The sequence below is a fragment of the Sapajus apella genome, unplaced genomic scaffold (genome assembly GCF_009761245.1).
Source record: "Sapajus apella isolate SASKATOON/1434 unplaced genomic scaffold, GSC_monkey_1.0 scaffold8, whole genome shotgun sequence".
NCBI classification, from domain to species: domain Eukaryota; kingdom Metazoa; phylum Chordata; class Mammalia; order Primates; family Cebidae; genus Sapajus; species Sapajus apella.
This window is the reverse complement of record NW_022436948.1, coordinates 23,028,098-23,042,766: the sequence shown is the minus strand read 5'-3', so window position 1 is coordinate 23,042,766 and position 14,669 is coordinate 23,028,098. Positions and strand designations below refer to the sequence as shown.

The 14,669-nt window shown below is 31.1% G+C and overlaps 1 protein-coding gene across 2 annotated transcripts in view; it reads left to right on the top strand.

The window, feature by feature from the left end:
• The window catches only part of NCAM2 (neural cell adhesion molecule 2), a 540,885-nt gene that overhangs the window by 491,038 nt on the left and 35,178 nt on the right, over positions 1–14,669 (top strand). The gene's annotated exons all lie outside the window — the stretch shown is intronic.

Sequence of the window (14,669 nt, the reverse complement as noted above, 5' to 3'; positions counted from 1 at the left end):
AGAATGATATTTGGTTTTTGCAAATTTTCATTATGTGAATATGCAATTTTCACTTTCGTAATTTTTATTTAAGTAATTTTAAAACAAGTAAAGAGTGTTTGTGTTTTTCACTTGCAACCACGTCTTAACAAGTGACTTTTACTACTCATTTATTTAGGACAATAGGAAACAACCAGATTTACATTTATGTATAAAAGGGACCATAACTTACTTGGTAAATCTAATGATTGGATTCTGGACTTTGTAATTTATTCATCAAAAGCAATTATTTTGTTGAACAGAAATATTTTTTCTGTCTCTTTTTAAAGAGATACATACAGAATCTTTTCATATGAGGTCTACGGCTAGGCCTCCCTTTCATGGTACATATTCTTTTAACTTATCTTTTCCAAACTCTTAGCTGTTCACTGCTAGTCTTTCTTGTAAGTTACTAATAGACCTGTAGACTTCAGAAGCAACCCATCAACAGATAAAGCACACTTCTGCTTTCTTCTTTTCTCCCCTGCTGAGATAAAATAATATATCAATTCACACAGTATGAAAATATAATCAATTTATAGGGAAAGTTTTCAAATCACCGTGGCCAATATTCCATTTATTAAATAATTAACTATCATTGCATATTAAATTCCTTGATATTTGAGACTGAAGAATTTATGTTGATTACTAGTTTGTAGAGCCTACAGAAAAGGATTTCTAGTAACTTTCAGAAATTGTTTTACACATTCATTATATCCTTACTTTATCTTTCCAATAAATTGGAGACATTTCTGTTAGAATTCGTGTAGAAATTATCTTGACTTAGGAATGACAAAATATTTTTTGGAGATCACGGAATACTTCTTTAGTAAGTCAGTGCAAAGTTTATCTATCTTAAAGTTTTACATATCATAACTCAAGGTCACTAAGTGATATAAAGAACATTCAAAGTGAGGTATACATTGAAACAAGACATACCAATTTGGCATTTCCAAAAGAACCTAATATTAAAATTATATTAACAGAGTTATATACATTTAAAGAGTTGTTTGTTAGATTTGTAAACATCTAAGTATGGATCTAATTTTTAGTCCTTAGCTTGATATGCAGTCTATCATTTGGCCAAATGTTTACTCTTAGATAACACCTATTTTACAACTCTGAGATATGCATAAATTCTGTTAAAACTACTCTCAGAGATATTAAAATAATAGGCTTTGCGCTTTGCCTTATTTCCATAAGAAATTGAAAAGTACAAAACTAAACAATAAAGCTATTGTGGTCTAACAAATAAAACCTTAGACATTTTAAATCCTAGCATTTTTAAAAGTCTTAATAATTTGTGTTGCTGAGTTATCTTTTTTATTATCTGAACTTTACTATTGATATTATATGCAGCCATAAAAATCTGACAGCTTATTTTTTTATTTTAAAAATGATTTTGTTACTTTTTTGGCCTTACTAGTATTGTATCTGTCTGCACCTCTAAGTAAATGTGATTACTGATAACCAAGACATAAAAATTTAAACTTATTTTAAATATCTTCCTAGCATCATCCAATGATTTTTTTTTCATACAATGCAGTTTTACATAAAATTTTATCTCTGAAGATGTATAAATTCGAACTTTTGTGTTAAGGTGAGTGTACGATTATTTATTATATATAATCAGAAATATATGTCTATTTCTAATGGTGTGTGTATTGTATGGCTCAATGTAAAAACATTTCAAAAGTTTGTTTTGACCATGTGATACCAATTATGAAGACAAATTGATTTATTATGCATGATTGCCATTACCTGCATGTGGAATATCAGAATTTTTAAAATACAGATCTGGATGCCTCCTTCTTTCTCCTCTGTCTTCTTTCCTCCATTTTACAATCAATGTTACTGGCCTGTCTACCCCAATCAAAACTAAAATTTTACTAATCAGTTCACTATAAGGCCCACAAGTACCATGTTTCAGATATACTAACAGAGTATGCCTAGGAAGTAGCAGTAAATTATTTCCTATAAAATGTATTCTTACATGGAAAAATCTTAGCTAAGCTGCCATTTTTGATCATGTCTTTCCTAATACTATAGGTCATTAGTACTAAGCTTCATTTTATAAACTCTATACTTGTATTATTTGCAGAAGCGTTATGCATGCAAGTGCGCATATATACTGTGTAAATGAACAAGATTGAAATTAAAATATGTAAACCTTTTAAATATGCATGTATATTGAAGGGATTAGATTGATGTTTAATATATATGCAATTTTACTTATATGCAGCAAATACATATAAAGACAAACAATTTTATTGCAAAAAAATTGACTTTTTAAAATTCCAGTTCCTTCTAAATTAATAAAGTTACAAGTATGCATCATCCTGCATGTATTACAATAATATACAATTCGAGCCAATTGGAAAACCACTATAATTTAATTCTAATATATTTTCTGTATGAATACTCATTAAATTAAAGCTAAAACCAGAAAAATTCCAAAGTAGTGTTAACCATCTACAATTAAATTTATGATTAGTCACTCACATTAAATGAAATACATTATACAAGAAAGAATTAAACCATGTACTTTTGAATCTGAGAGGTATTCTTAGACATAAAAATAATTTTAAATATTAATATGGTATACTTACAGTTATAATGAATAAATAAAACCTTAGAATTACAAATTATTTCAGTAAATATGGATATTGATATTGTCGATACAGTAATAAAGTGTATTTGAATCTAGCTTTCAAGAATAGTAGCCAGTATTATGCATGATAATATTTTGAGTTTATAGTAACTAATTAAGAAATATCCCTAGTCATATAAAATTTTCTTTAAATGTTTAAATTTGATGTTAATATGATATGAGCAGCATTAAAGAGCTTGAAATGATCAATTCTGTTACTTTAAATATTATCACTTTTTTTTTTTTTGGCCCTTTTGTGATTTTACTTAGTAAATAAAGATAAACTATAATGATTGTACCTAAATAAGTACATTTATCTGTTTTATTATGGTTCATCTATGTAAGAGATAATGTAATATTCTTTAAATGATCTTTTAATAAGTCCTATTTAATTACATTTCACTTTTTTATTTTAATTTTTATTTATTTATTGTCTTGAGACAGAGTCTTGCTCTGTCCCCCAAGCTGGAGTTCTGTGGAGTGATCTCAGATCACTGGCACCTCTGCCTCCCGTATTCAATCAATTCTCATGCCTCAGCCTGCCTAGTAGCTGGATTACTGGTTTTACAGGTGTGCAGCCACGAGGCCTGGCTAATTTTTGTATTTTTAGTAGAGATGACGTTTCACCATGTTACCCAGGTTAGTCTCAAACTTCTGAACTCAATTTATCCTCCTGCCTCATCTTCCCAAAGTGCTGGGATTACAGGCATGAGCCGCTGTACCAAGCCTCATGTTTTCTTTCACTTTTTAAAATGTATTTTCTTTCACCTTTTCTTACTTTCTAATTCTGTCTTTTTAATTTTCTTCCTCTTTCTCTATCTCTGACTCTTCCTCCTTTCTCTTCATTTCACTCTTTTGTTCTCCCTCTCTCCCACTCTCTCTCTCTCTTTCTCTCTTATACTTCCTTTCTAAATTTTGGCCATGAATAAATAGAATATATATTTTCTATTATGTTTCTGGTCATTGTTTGTAAATTTTAAAATCCTAACATTAGTGGCATAGAAATATGTCATAAAAGCTTCAGCAAATCTAATATATTGGATAGACAGCTAAAATCTGCATATTTCAAATGAATGAATATACAAATATTCTACAAATTGTCTAGAAAATGATTAAAATTTATGTTGAAATTGGTGACAAAACAGTTCCAGATTAATGTCAAATTGTATTGTTTAATTATTAATACTTGATCATTAAACATAATATTCAGAATATATTTCCACAGTAAATTTTGGGACTTAGCTAAAGAAAAAAATTTAACACTTATTAACTTGTTCCCTTACCAATTACCCTTTTAATTGGGGTATTATTCTAACGTTAATGTGGTTTGTATTTTAAATACAAAGTTGTAGTATTCCTTCTATGTGTTATATTTAAAAACTTGGCCAAGATTATATAGGTATATAAGCATAATCTCAATTTTTATCTAAGGAAAACATTCACTCAATTTAAATCTAATTTTATTTCTTGAATATTAGACAAAGATGATAATTTAATATCCATGCGTTGTTTTTCCAAAACCTTTAGTTTTATTTTCTAAAATTAAGGTCTCAACAAAGATCTCTTGTAATAATTCAACATCCTTCCTGGCTATTAACTGATTTCCAAGCCTAAACTGTCAGTAAATGTTGCAAGTAGCCTGGAATAGTCCATAACATTTGTATCATCTAATATTCTATAAAACAGAAAAAAAATCCAAGAAATGTAAAAAATAAGTATGTTTAAGAATTCTGTTAGTATATCTGAGATAGTCTTAAGCGCATTTCATGTCCTTTGTTGGTGGACTATTATTTTATCTACTTTTTAGGGATACTTTCATTCAAGTAAAATTAAAGTTTATTTTAAGTGTGGACTAATCTAATATTGGTTGTATTCAATTCAGATATATTGAAAGTTTTTAAACTATGTATAAGTAAGTTAAATTTAGTTATTCTTTAATATTTTATTTTAGTAAAAATAGTTACACTGTAAAGAATGCATAATAATGAGACATAACTCCATTTTAGAAAATATATTGAGTTTATTTTTATTCTTTATATGTACTGAATAGGGGCTGTAATATAACTCTAGCTAATCTTATTTTTTCCTCAAAAGTAAGCATTTAAAACTACTGTTTTACGTACTGTACACAATTCATAAACCTCTTTCAAGAATATTTTTCTCTCACATTTCCATTGATGTTATGTATAACGCTTCTATTTCAAAGTATTTCTGATCATTTTAATTACATTTGTTTTCATCATAGCTTATTTTCTTGACAAAAAGTATGCTAGAAGTGTATTGTCCTCAGTATCATCTTATTTGAAACCCTCAACATAATACCCAGCACTGTGTATAATCCTATGCATGTGTTTCATAGTATATTAAATGTCATTTTATTTTCTGTACCTCTGTGTCTCCATTGTTGTAATAAAGAAAACTGAGGAAAAGCTTTGTTATATGTGTTTTCTTTATTACTGGTACAACCTTTTTTGTCCTTGTTGAGTGTTGTCATATCTAACTTGATCAAATTTAATACAAACATTTATTTACTTAGGAACAGGTAATAAACTTTTACTCATTAAGTTATTCAATTTTTGGATAACCCATACATCATCAGCAGATTAATAATAATTGTTATGTTGTAAAAATAATTTTGTAACAGTATCAAATATTAGTACTTCCGCTGTAAACTTGTTCTAGTGTCTTCATAAAAAACATCAGTCTCTAATGGGACGCCAAAATAATCATGTATTTCAATAAAATACATGAGCATGGTGAATAATTTTAGTAATGTAAAGATTGTTGAGTAGTCTCCATTGTTAACAAAAGTTGATAAAGCAGACGTAAACAATTGAAGTGATTTTTCTCCAATTTCCTTGGCTCATCCACTACAGTCATTTATTTTTTTGGGCGCCAAAAGAATAAAGTTTCAGAAAATAATTAACATCTTGTGCTTATCTACTGCAATAATATGAGACAAAAATAATAAGAGTTGAAATTTTGGAATAACAATATAAATAATATAAAAATTATTTAATTCGTTTTTATAGTGTAAAATAACTCTTGGCATAGATATAAACAGAAAACTCATATTTTTCTCTTGGAGTCAAATTTGAAATAATGCCAAAATTCAAAAGAGAAAATGTTCATTTTCAGGATTTGGATTGTTTTGGAGCATACTTAATTTCTCTTATTCCAAGACATTCTGGTCCAAAATGTATACTTTAATAAAACATTTAAATTTAAATGCTTGTGTATATCCCAAAATGAAAATTTTAGTACAACATTTATAAGTTGTATACATTGTAATATTTATGCTTTTTTTTTTTTTTTTTTGAAGGAGTTTTACTCATGTTACCCAGGCTGGGGTGCAATGGCGCGATCTCGGCCCACCGCAACCTCCGCCTCCTGGGTTTAGGCAATTCTCCTGCCTCAGCCTCCTGAGTAGCTGGGATTACAGGCACGCGCCACCATGCCCAGCTAATTTTTTGTACTTTTAGTAGAGACGGGGTTTCACCGTGTTGACCAGGATGGTCTCGATCTCTTGACCTCGTGATCCACCCGCCTCGGCCTCCCAAAGTGCTGGGATTACAGGCTTGAGCCACCGCGCCCGGCCTATACTTCTTTTAAATGATACAATGGTTATAGTAGTTTGAAGCATTACACCAGAACATTTAAGCTGTTTTTTTTTTATTGTTTTCATTCTTATTTTTTCCTGAAGCCCCATTTGAGATGATATCAAATGGAGAGTATCCTAGAATTCTTAGGAATTTTTATGATTACTGTCATAGTAAATATATATGACTTTATTAATTTTTTACTGTCCCACAATTTTGGACCACTGTGAAGAAACTAAGGAGACTTGAGAAAATATGATGCTATTGTAACCAGTCTCTATTATTTTATTATATCAAGAAACAGGATCAGAAAAACCAAATAGTCATTGATATAGTCAAGCAACTTCGACTCTCAGTTTTCTTCCTATTTTTGTTATGTTACACTAAATCAAAGTTGGTATGAGTAAATTTTTGGCCTATAAGTTATATGGTCATATGTCTCAGACCTAGTTCCTTGGCTGTTTTTTTTGATTGGCCTGTGGGGAACAACAACAACAAAAAGTCCCTATGTTTCAGAGGAAAGGCCATGTATGCACCAGCCACAGTTTCTTCCATTAATCATAGTATTTCTATTAGTCAGTTTTATCTTTCTCATTCAAACTTTTACGTATAGGTGCTTCCCCATGACCAAGGTAAATAAGCACATGCTAAGCGTATGGTTTAAAATGAGTATCAAGTTAAATTTTAATCACTCTCTTGCTTTTTAAACTTATTTTGAAAACACCTTACAAAATTAACTTGTATGCATTGTTGGTAGACATAGGTAATTTTCTATTAATATAGGATGATATTTTTATTTACTGTCTACTAAAAGTAAGAGAGACATTTTCATCTCAATATGCATCCTTTTCATTTTAAGAATTCAAAATAAATAGTTTCAACACTCATAATTTGCATAGCAGCAATGTGTTTCTTTCTCTACTCATTTCTTATTTAAAATTACAAAGAGAAACAAAATGTTAAAAATGAGCATTCAAGATAGAGGACTTTATTTTTTCTGTTTAAATGTGGTTAAATTAAAAATAAATTCTCTTCAAATTGGCATTTCCGTTTTTAAGAAACCATGAAAAGACACCTAAATTTTGCTATTTTTTGTAGTATATAATTTCACAAAAGCTGAATTGGATATGCTTATATGTAATGTGAAATAAAAACTACCTATGGCTCTTAAAAAACATTCTGCTTCTTAGTTCATGCTCGTAGAAAACATTAAAATTTGTATAGAATTTTCATATAGTAGCCTGTGACTCATGGTTCTGTCAGATGGCTCAGTCATGAAAGAAAATTTAAGTGAACAAGGGAAAGTATTTTTCTAAAGCAAGACATGGTATGATTCACTGCTGAGTTCCATCACTTAAAAGCAGGAGGCTAGGGATGGCAGGCGGTGGGAGGATTGGGGAGGGATAACATTGGGAGAAATACCTAAGGTAGATGACAGGGGAGATGGATGCCCCAAACCACTAAGGTACGTGTATATATATGTAACAAACCTTCACTTTCTGCATATGTACCCCAGAACTTAAAGTATTAAAAAAAATTAAAGCATCTATATGTGTTACTCCTCACTTAATATGTGGAGATTTTTTAGTTGTTAAAGGACATAAAAGTAAAAGTTGTTTTTATAGACATCCTCAATCTAGGCATAGTAGCCATTTCAATGCTGTTAATAGAGATATAACTATTGCATGTTTTCCCTTTTAAATAGATTTTAGTTGTTCGAACACTTTTAGATTTACACCAAGATTGAATGGAAACTAAGGAGGGCTCCCATATACTGTCTATGCCAGTCAAGCACAGCCTTCCTGATTATCAATATCTAATACCCAAGCAGTGCCTTTGTTACTGTTGATGAACCCACAATGGCACATGGTAATCACCCAAAGTTCATAGTTTACATTAGGGTGCATACTTGGTGTTGTATGTTGTATGGATTTGAACAAATTAATAATGACATGTATCCACCATTTTGGTACAGTACAACGTAATTTCACTGTCCTAAAAATCCTCTGTAATTCACCTATTCTTCCCTCCCTTCTTCACCAGTTCCTGGTAATCACTGACCTTTCTACTATTTCCATAGGTTTACAATTTTCAGAATGTCACTCGGTTGCAATTTTACATTATGTAGCTTTTGCAGATTGACTTCTTTTAATTAGTAATATGCATTTAAGGCGTCTACATGTCCTTTTAGAGTTTGATAGCTGATAGCATAAAATGCACTAATTCAGATGCATTGTATAATAATAGACATTTATAAGTGACCCTGCATGTTTAAACTATGTGGTTTTAATAATATAGAATAGATGTTTTCTGTATAACTCTAAGCAGAAATTGAAATATCTGAGATACAATGCAGTATTTCAAACTGAAAAACTTTAAAAATCCTAATATATTATCATAGATTCCAAGAAAAATAATAACATATATCTTCGATGTATTTGCTCACATTTTTCATTTATTCTATCACGTTTAGAAAACTTAGAATTTTTATAAATAGGAATTTTATATTGAAATTATGTCCTTTGCGGCAACATAGATAGAGCTGGAGGCCATAATCCTAACCCAGTTAATTCAGGAACAGAAAAGAAAATACCACATATTCTCACTTAAAAGTGGGAGCTAAGCATTGAGCACACATGGATATAAATAGAGAAACAACAGGCACTGTGGACTACTAGAGGATGGGGGTGTGAGTTAAAAAAAATTACCAATCAGTCAGGTTATCAAGGAGCATATGATTATCAAGGTAATATGCTCTCCAAACCTCAGCATCATGCATATTCACATGTAAGAAATCTGTACATGTATCCCCTGCATCAAAAATAAAATTTGATTGCAAATTTTTTTCCCATTCTATTGGTTGCAAGTTCATCCTAATGATTGTTTCTTTTGCTGTGCAGAAACTCTTAAATTTAATTAGATCCCATTTGTGTATTTTGGCTTTTGTTGCCATTGCTTTTGGTGTTTTAGTCATGAAGTCCTTGCCTATGCCTATGTCCTGAATGGTTCTGCCTAGGTTTTCTTCTAGGATTTTTATGGTGTTAGATTTTATGTTTAAATCTTTAATCCATCTGGAGTTAATTTTAGTGTAGGGTGTAAGGAAGAGGTCCAGTTTCAGCTTTCTACAGATGGCTAGGCAGTTTTCCCAACACCATTTATTAAACAGGGAATCCCATTGCTTGTTTTTGTCAGGTTCGTTGACGATCAGATGGTTGCAGATGTGTGATGTTTCTTCTGAGGCCTCTGTTCTGTTCCATTGGTCTATCTGTTTTGGTACCAGTACCATGCTGTTTTGGTTACAGTAGCCTTGTAGTATAGTTTGAAGTCAGGTAGTGTGATGCCTACAGCTTTGTTCTTTTTGCTTAGGATTGCCTTGGCTATGCATGCTCTCTTTTGGTTCCACCTGAAGTTTAAAGTGTTTTTTTTTTTGTTTGTTTTGTTTTGTTTTTCCAGTTCTGTGAATAAGATCAATGGTAGCTTGATGCGGATAGTGTTGTGCACAGAAGGGAGCATCACACACTGGGGTCTGCTGGGGTGGGGCTAAAGGAGGCACAGTGGGGGGTGCAGAGGTTGGAAAGGGATAACATGGGGAGAAATACCAGATATAGGTGACAGGGGGAATTGGAGGCAGCAAACCACCTTGCTATGTAAGTACCTATGCAGCAGACCTGCATGATCTACACATGTACTCCAGAACCTAAAGTACAATAAAAAAATAAATAAATAAAATAAAAGTTGAAATTCTAAAAGGTAGACCAGTTTACAATTATAAATGCCATTCAAATAATCTGTTTGTTAACAGTTCCCCCATTTTTAACCAAATATTCTAAAATAGCTACTTTTTCTTGCCCTGAATCAGATATTAAGAAAAATCAAAAGTATACATTTTTACTGTTCCTAATCCCTGATAAACTTCCTAGGATTTTGAGGTGATTTTTTCTTAAGTGAAGTAGAGTTATTATAAAGATTTAAAAAATAATAATAATAGTTAACATTTATAGAGCAATTAAAGTGGGCACTATTCTAAGTTCTTTCCATTTTAACTTATTTCATCTTCCCAGTTACTCTTCAGGGTTTTTATTTATTATTTTACAGATGAGGAAACTGTAACTGACAGTATTAAAGTAGCTTTCACAAGTTACACATCTAGAAAGGGCTGGAATTTGGATTTAAAACTAGGCCATATGCTCACTCTGCTAAATTTGAATCTCTGTTCTAAAAGAACAATCTTTTTTTTATATACTTTAAGTTCTGTGGTACATGTGCAGAACGTACAGGTGTGTTACCCATGGAAAATTTTGGATTGCTGTTGAGTTTATTTACAAAACAATTATTTATACGTGTAACAGAACATTTTGACAAAACATTCAAAATAATTAGAGAATGGAGACTCAGTATTGAAGAATAAGTGATGGAAAATGCACACGTCTATCCCCTGAAGAATTAATGTTCTGTGAAAAGAAATGTTGGTAGTAAGTAATAAAATATCTACATCAAGACAAAGTACACATAAAATGGTACATCAAAAAGACCTTATTAAAAGGTACCAAAAACAGCCTGAGGATATAAAACATATATAAATAAACATTAGCCATTTTTTTATATTTAACTAATGTTGAAAAATTATTGGTTAAATTTACTGAGCATTTTTAAATCTACAGTTTCAAATTTTCCAAATAATATGTGGATGCTGTAAATAGTTTTGTAAGGGACCAAAAATCTGAAAAATTATGCAAAATGATTTTACACAATCTCTACCAGTGTATTAATCTCCAAAACAAACTTTTATAATTTATTTCTAGATACATAAAGAGTTTCAATGAACTCAGTATATGTCTACGTCAAAATAGAGCAAGTAACTTTTGCGTGATTCTAAAAACTAAAAATCCCTCCAACAGGCCACACAATATCTATAAGCTGCTGTAATTTCATAAAATTAAGTGCTGTATGCCTGATTATAATTCAACTTTGATTTTTAATGTTTTATGCATTATTATTTTTAATATTCCAAGATTTCTTTTATAGAATTTAATCTCTTAAAAAGACACTCTGTGCAGTTTTCTCTTCAGTGATAACAATGCTCTTTTCACAGCCGTCACAGACATTACTAGCATTGCATACTTTTTCTCTTCAAATTATTCACTGAAAAATGCAGGAGATTGCATGTTGTACCCATACAGTTCTAATTCAATTATTTCTGTAAGCAGTTTTATATCTGATGACTGTGAACTTAAAAATGTTGTTAATAAATGCATTTTGTTAGGGAGCTGAAAGATGTAAATGACCTTTTATAATCTCATGAATACAATGAGCTGTCCAGAGGAAGCCAAGACATGTCAGAGTAAAAGATTAGAATACAAAAGAAGTACAGTCATTATTTTTGGGGAGGTGATCTTTATCCACTTTGTAACAATCTTTTAAAAGTTATCATTTTATTTTTTATTACAATGAAGATGGATTGATCTAAAATACTAGACAAAATAATAATATAAATATATATTAATGATCACAAACATGTAATAGTGTACTAGGGGGCAAATCGAATTATGGAAGAAGAGAAGGCCTCCCAAAATCCGGTATCTCCTTATCTCAAAATTGAGCAAAAGCCAAAGTCACATTTGAGTGACAATAAGAGCATTGTTAAGTTATATGAATTTCTTCCATCTTCACGTCAGTTTTAAAAAGATCAAGAAAGATTTTAAAGTGGCAGTTAGGAATATGGCGATGACCAAAAGCGAAATTTACTATAAAAGAAGTGAACAAATAAAGAGGAATAATATTAAAATTTAAAAAAAAATGTGGATTCTGGTCACAGTAAAATGCATATCAAAAAGTGGAAGAACGCAAAGGGTCTGAAGCCTTAGACCTTAGTAAAGATAACTTTTTGAACACATGGGGAGGGGAGGGGAGGGACAGCAGGGGGCAGAGAGGATGGGGAGAGAGAACACCAGGAGAAACACCCGATAATGTGCACATGTACCCCAGAGCCCAACATACAAAAAAAAAAGAAAAAAAAAAAGTTTGTACTTGCTAAAATCCAGGAAGGTTTTAGATGAAAGTGGTGAAGTTCTAGTTTTTTTAAAAAATTACTATAAACAATAAGTAACAGGAGGCTACTCTAAAATGAATGTTTTTAGAATATTAGATTTAACAAATGAAATAATACACTTATGTGTAAAACAATATGGAATCCCCAAAGCACTCTCTTGCTTGATCCTAAAAGACCATTTTTTATTGGTCTTTTATTGGTGGATATCTATATCACCATTTTACCAATGATAAAACTGAGAATGAAACTACAATATTATTTAGATATTTCCAATTTTATTGCGTAGACCACAAAATGGGTGAAAAATATAATTCACTATGAAGATTTAAAATGTTAGAATTTCCAAGTGAATATATATTAATGCATCTTTTTATATTCATGTTTTATAATGTGCATAACCTATTTCAATGTATAAGTATATTATAAAATATTACCTGTTTATAATTTAAAATAACAACACCTATCTTGGGAGTGTATACTCAACTCTTCTCTAGGTATATACAGGAAACAATTGAAAGTTTTCCAGAAGGAAGGAAGAATGTAAAATCCAATTATGGCTGCTGTTGAGTGTACTATTTTGATTTATTTTTAATTTTGAATGGATGTCAAATGATATTTTTACTCATCTTTGCTATTGAAATTTGCAATGATTTTTCTCTCTTTATTTTTCTAATTGATACAGTTAAAGGAGTATTGACTAGACATTGGAATCCTCAGAAGTTCAAACACTTGTTTCAAGTAGGGAGTTTTAATGTGAATTAAAATTGAATAAATTTATCCTTTCAGGGATGCACACTCAGTAGCAAAAATGCAAGGGCCCCCCACCCCCCACCCCCTACCCCCCACCCCGTCGTGACACAGAAGACAAACCTGTTTCGAGAAAGGTAATGATGTCACATTCTGCTCGGATTGCTAATATCAGTGGTTCCATATAAAAGTCAGTGAAATTTATAACTTGGGTGCCTCAAAATTTTCATTTTCTTTTTTTTCTACCTATAATTACAATACCTGCAAATGTGATCTGAAAGTCATATTGTTTCAAATATATAAAGATAAATATGGCTAGGTGCAGTGGCTCACGCCTGTAATCCCAGAACTTTTGGGAGGCCAAGATGGGCAGATCACCTGAGGTCAGGAGTTGGAGACCAGCCTGACCAACATGGAAAAACCCCATCTCTACTAAAAAGACAAAAATTAGCTGGGCGTGGTGGTGCATGCCTGTAATCCCAGCTACTCTCGAGGCTGACACAGGAGAATCACTTGAACTCAGGAGGCAGAAGTTGTGGTCAGCTGAGATCACGCCATTGCACTCCAGCCTGGGCAACAAGAACAAAACGTTATCTAAATAAATACATAAATAAATAAATATTTTTGAATATTTTTTTCTTAACACCCACAAATATATAAAGATTACATTTACACATGTATTTCTAATTATCTGCATAGCCATTTTGAATCGAATTTAGTGAAACTTTTGACTATACCTGTGCCTCTCAGAGAAGATACTTATGGGTTATGTTTTATAACAGATAATTTGTAAAAATATTTTTTAAGCTCTGTAGAACAGTTATTTATTCTCTTAATGTTCCATCAATGTATCAAATTTATTTAATTGTAGGATTAACTCTACACTCTTCAAATCATTCAAACTCTGAGGAAATTTTGAAGAATAAGTTTTAAAATATTCTGAACTTAATTTAACCTCATAAGATTCCACAAATGTATTGTTGAATTCATTTCTACTCACCTTTATCTACAAAGCAAACTAAAACATCCCCCATGATTATATATCACGAGGTAGAATGTCAGTAAGTGCTGATTTTTGAGTCTCTTTATTTTCTCCTCACATCTATGTATGTATTTGCTATAGACTTATGCCAAAATTGTCCATATATCATTTGATGTTCAAGAGTGTGTTATCTTTGGAAAACTTAGACCAAAATCTTCTGCATATCATTTGATGTTAGGGAGTGTGTTGTGCTAGGAATGATGAAGTAAGAACATATAATTAGGAGTCAATGTAGACTTATCTCCAGTGTGGGAAGGTATCATCAGGACCAATCAGAGTTTTTTAATGTCTCCTCCTTGCCTTTCATATTCTTAACCTACTTGCCTACTGCATCCAACAATATCCCTTATGAAAATAGCTATCAGTATTCTAGAAACAGCAATCAATCACCATTTTAGGACCCTTTGAATTTTTTCTCCATGTCTTTATTGATGCGTTTCACATTCTGAAATTAATTTTCAATCTACCTGGAGATTATACATAACATATAAAATGGTTAATTAAAACACTCAACTATTAAGGAGTCAAAAACCATGGCTAGTTTTATGAATCTAATAGTTCACT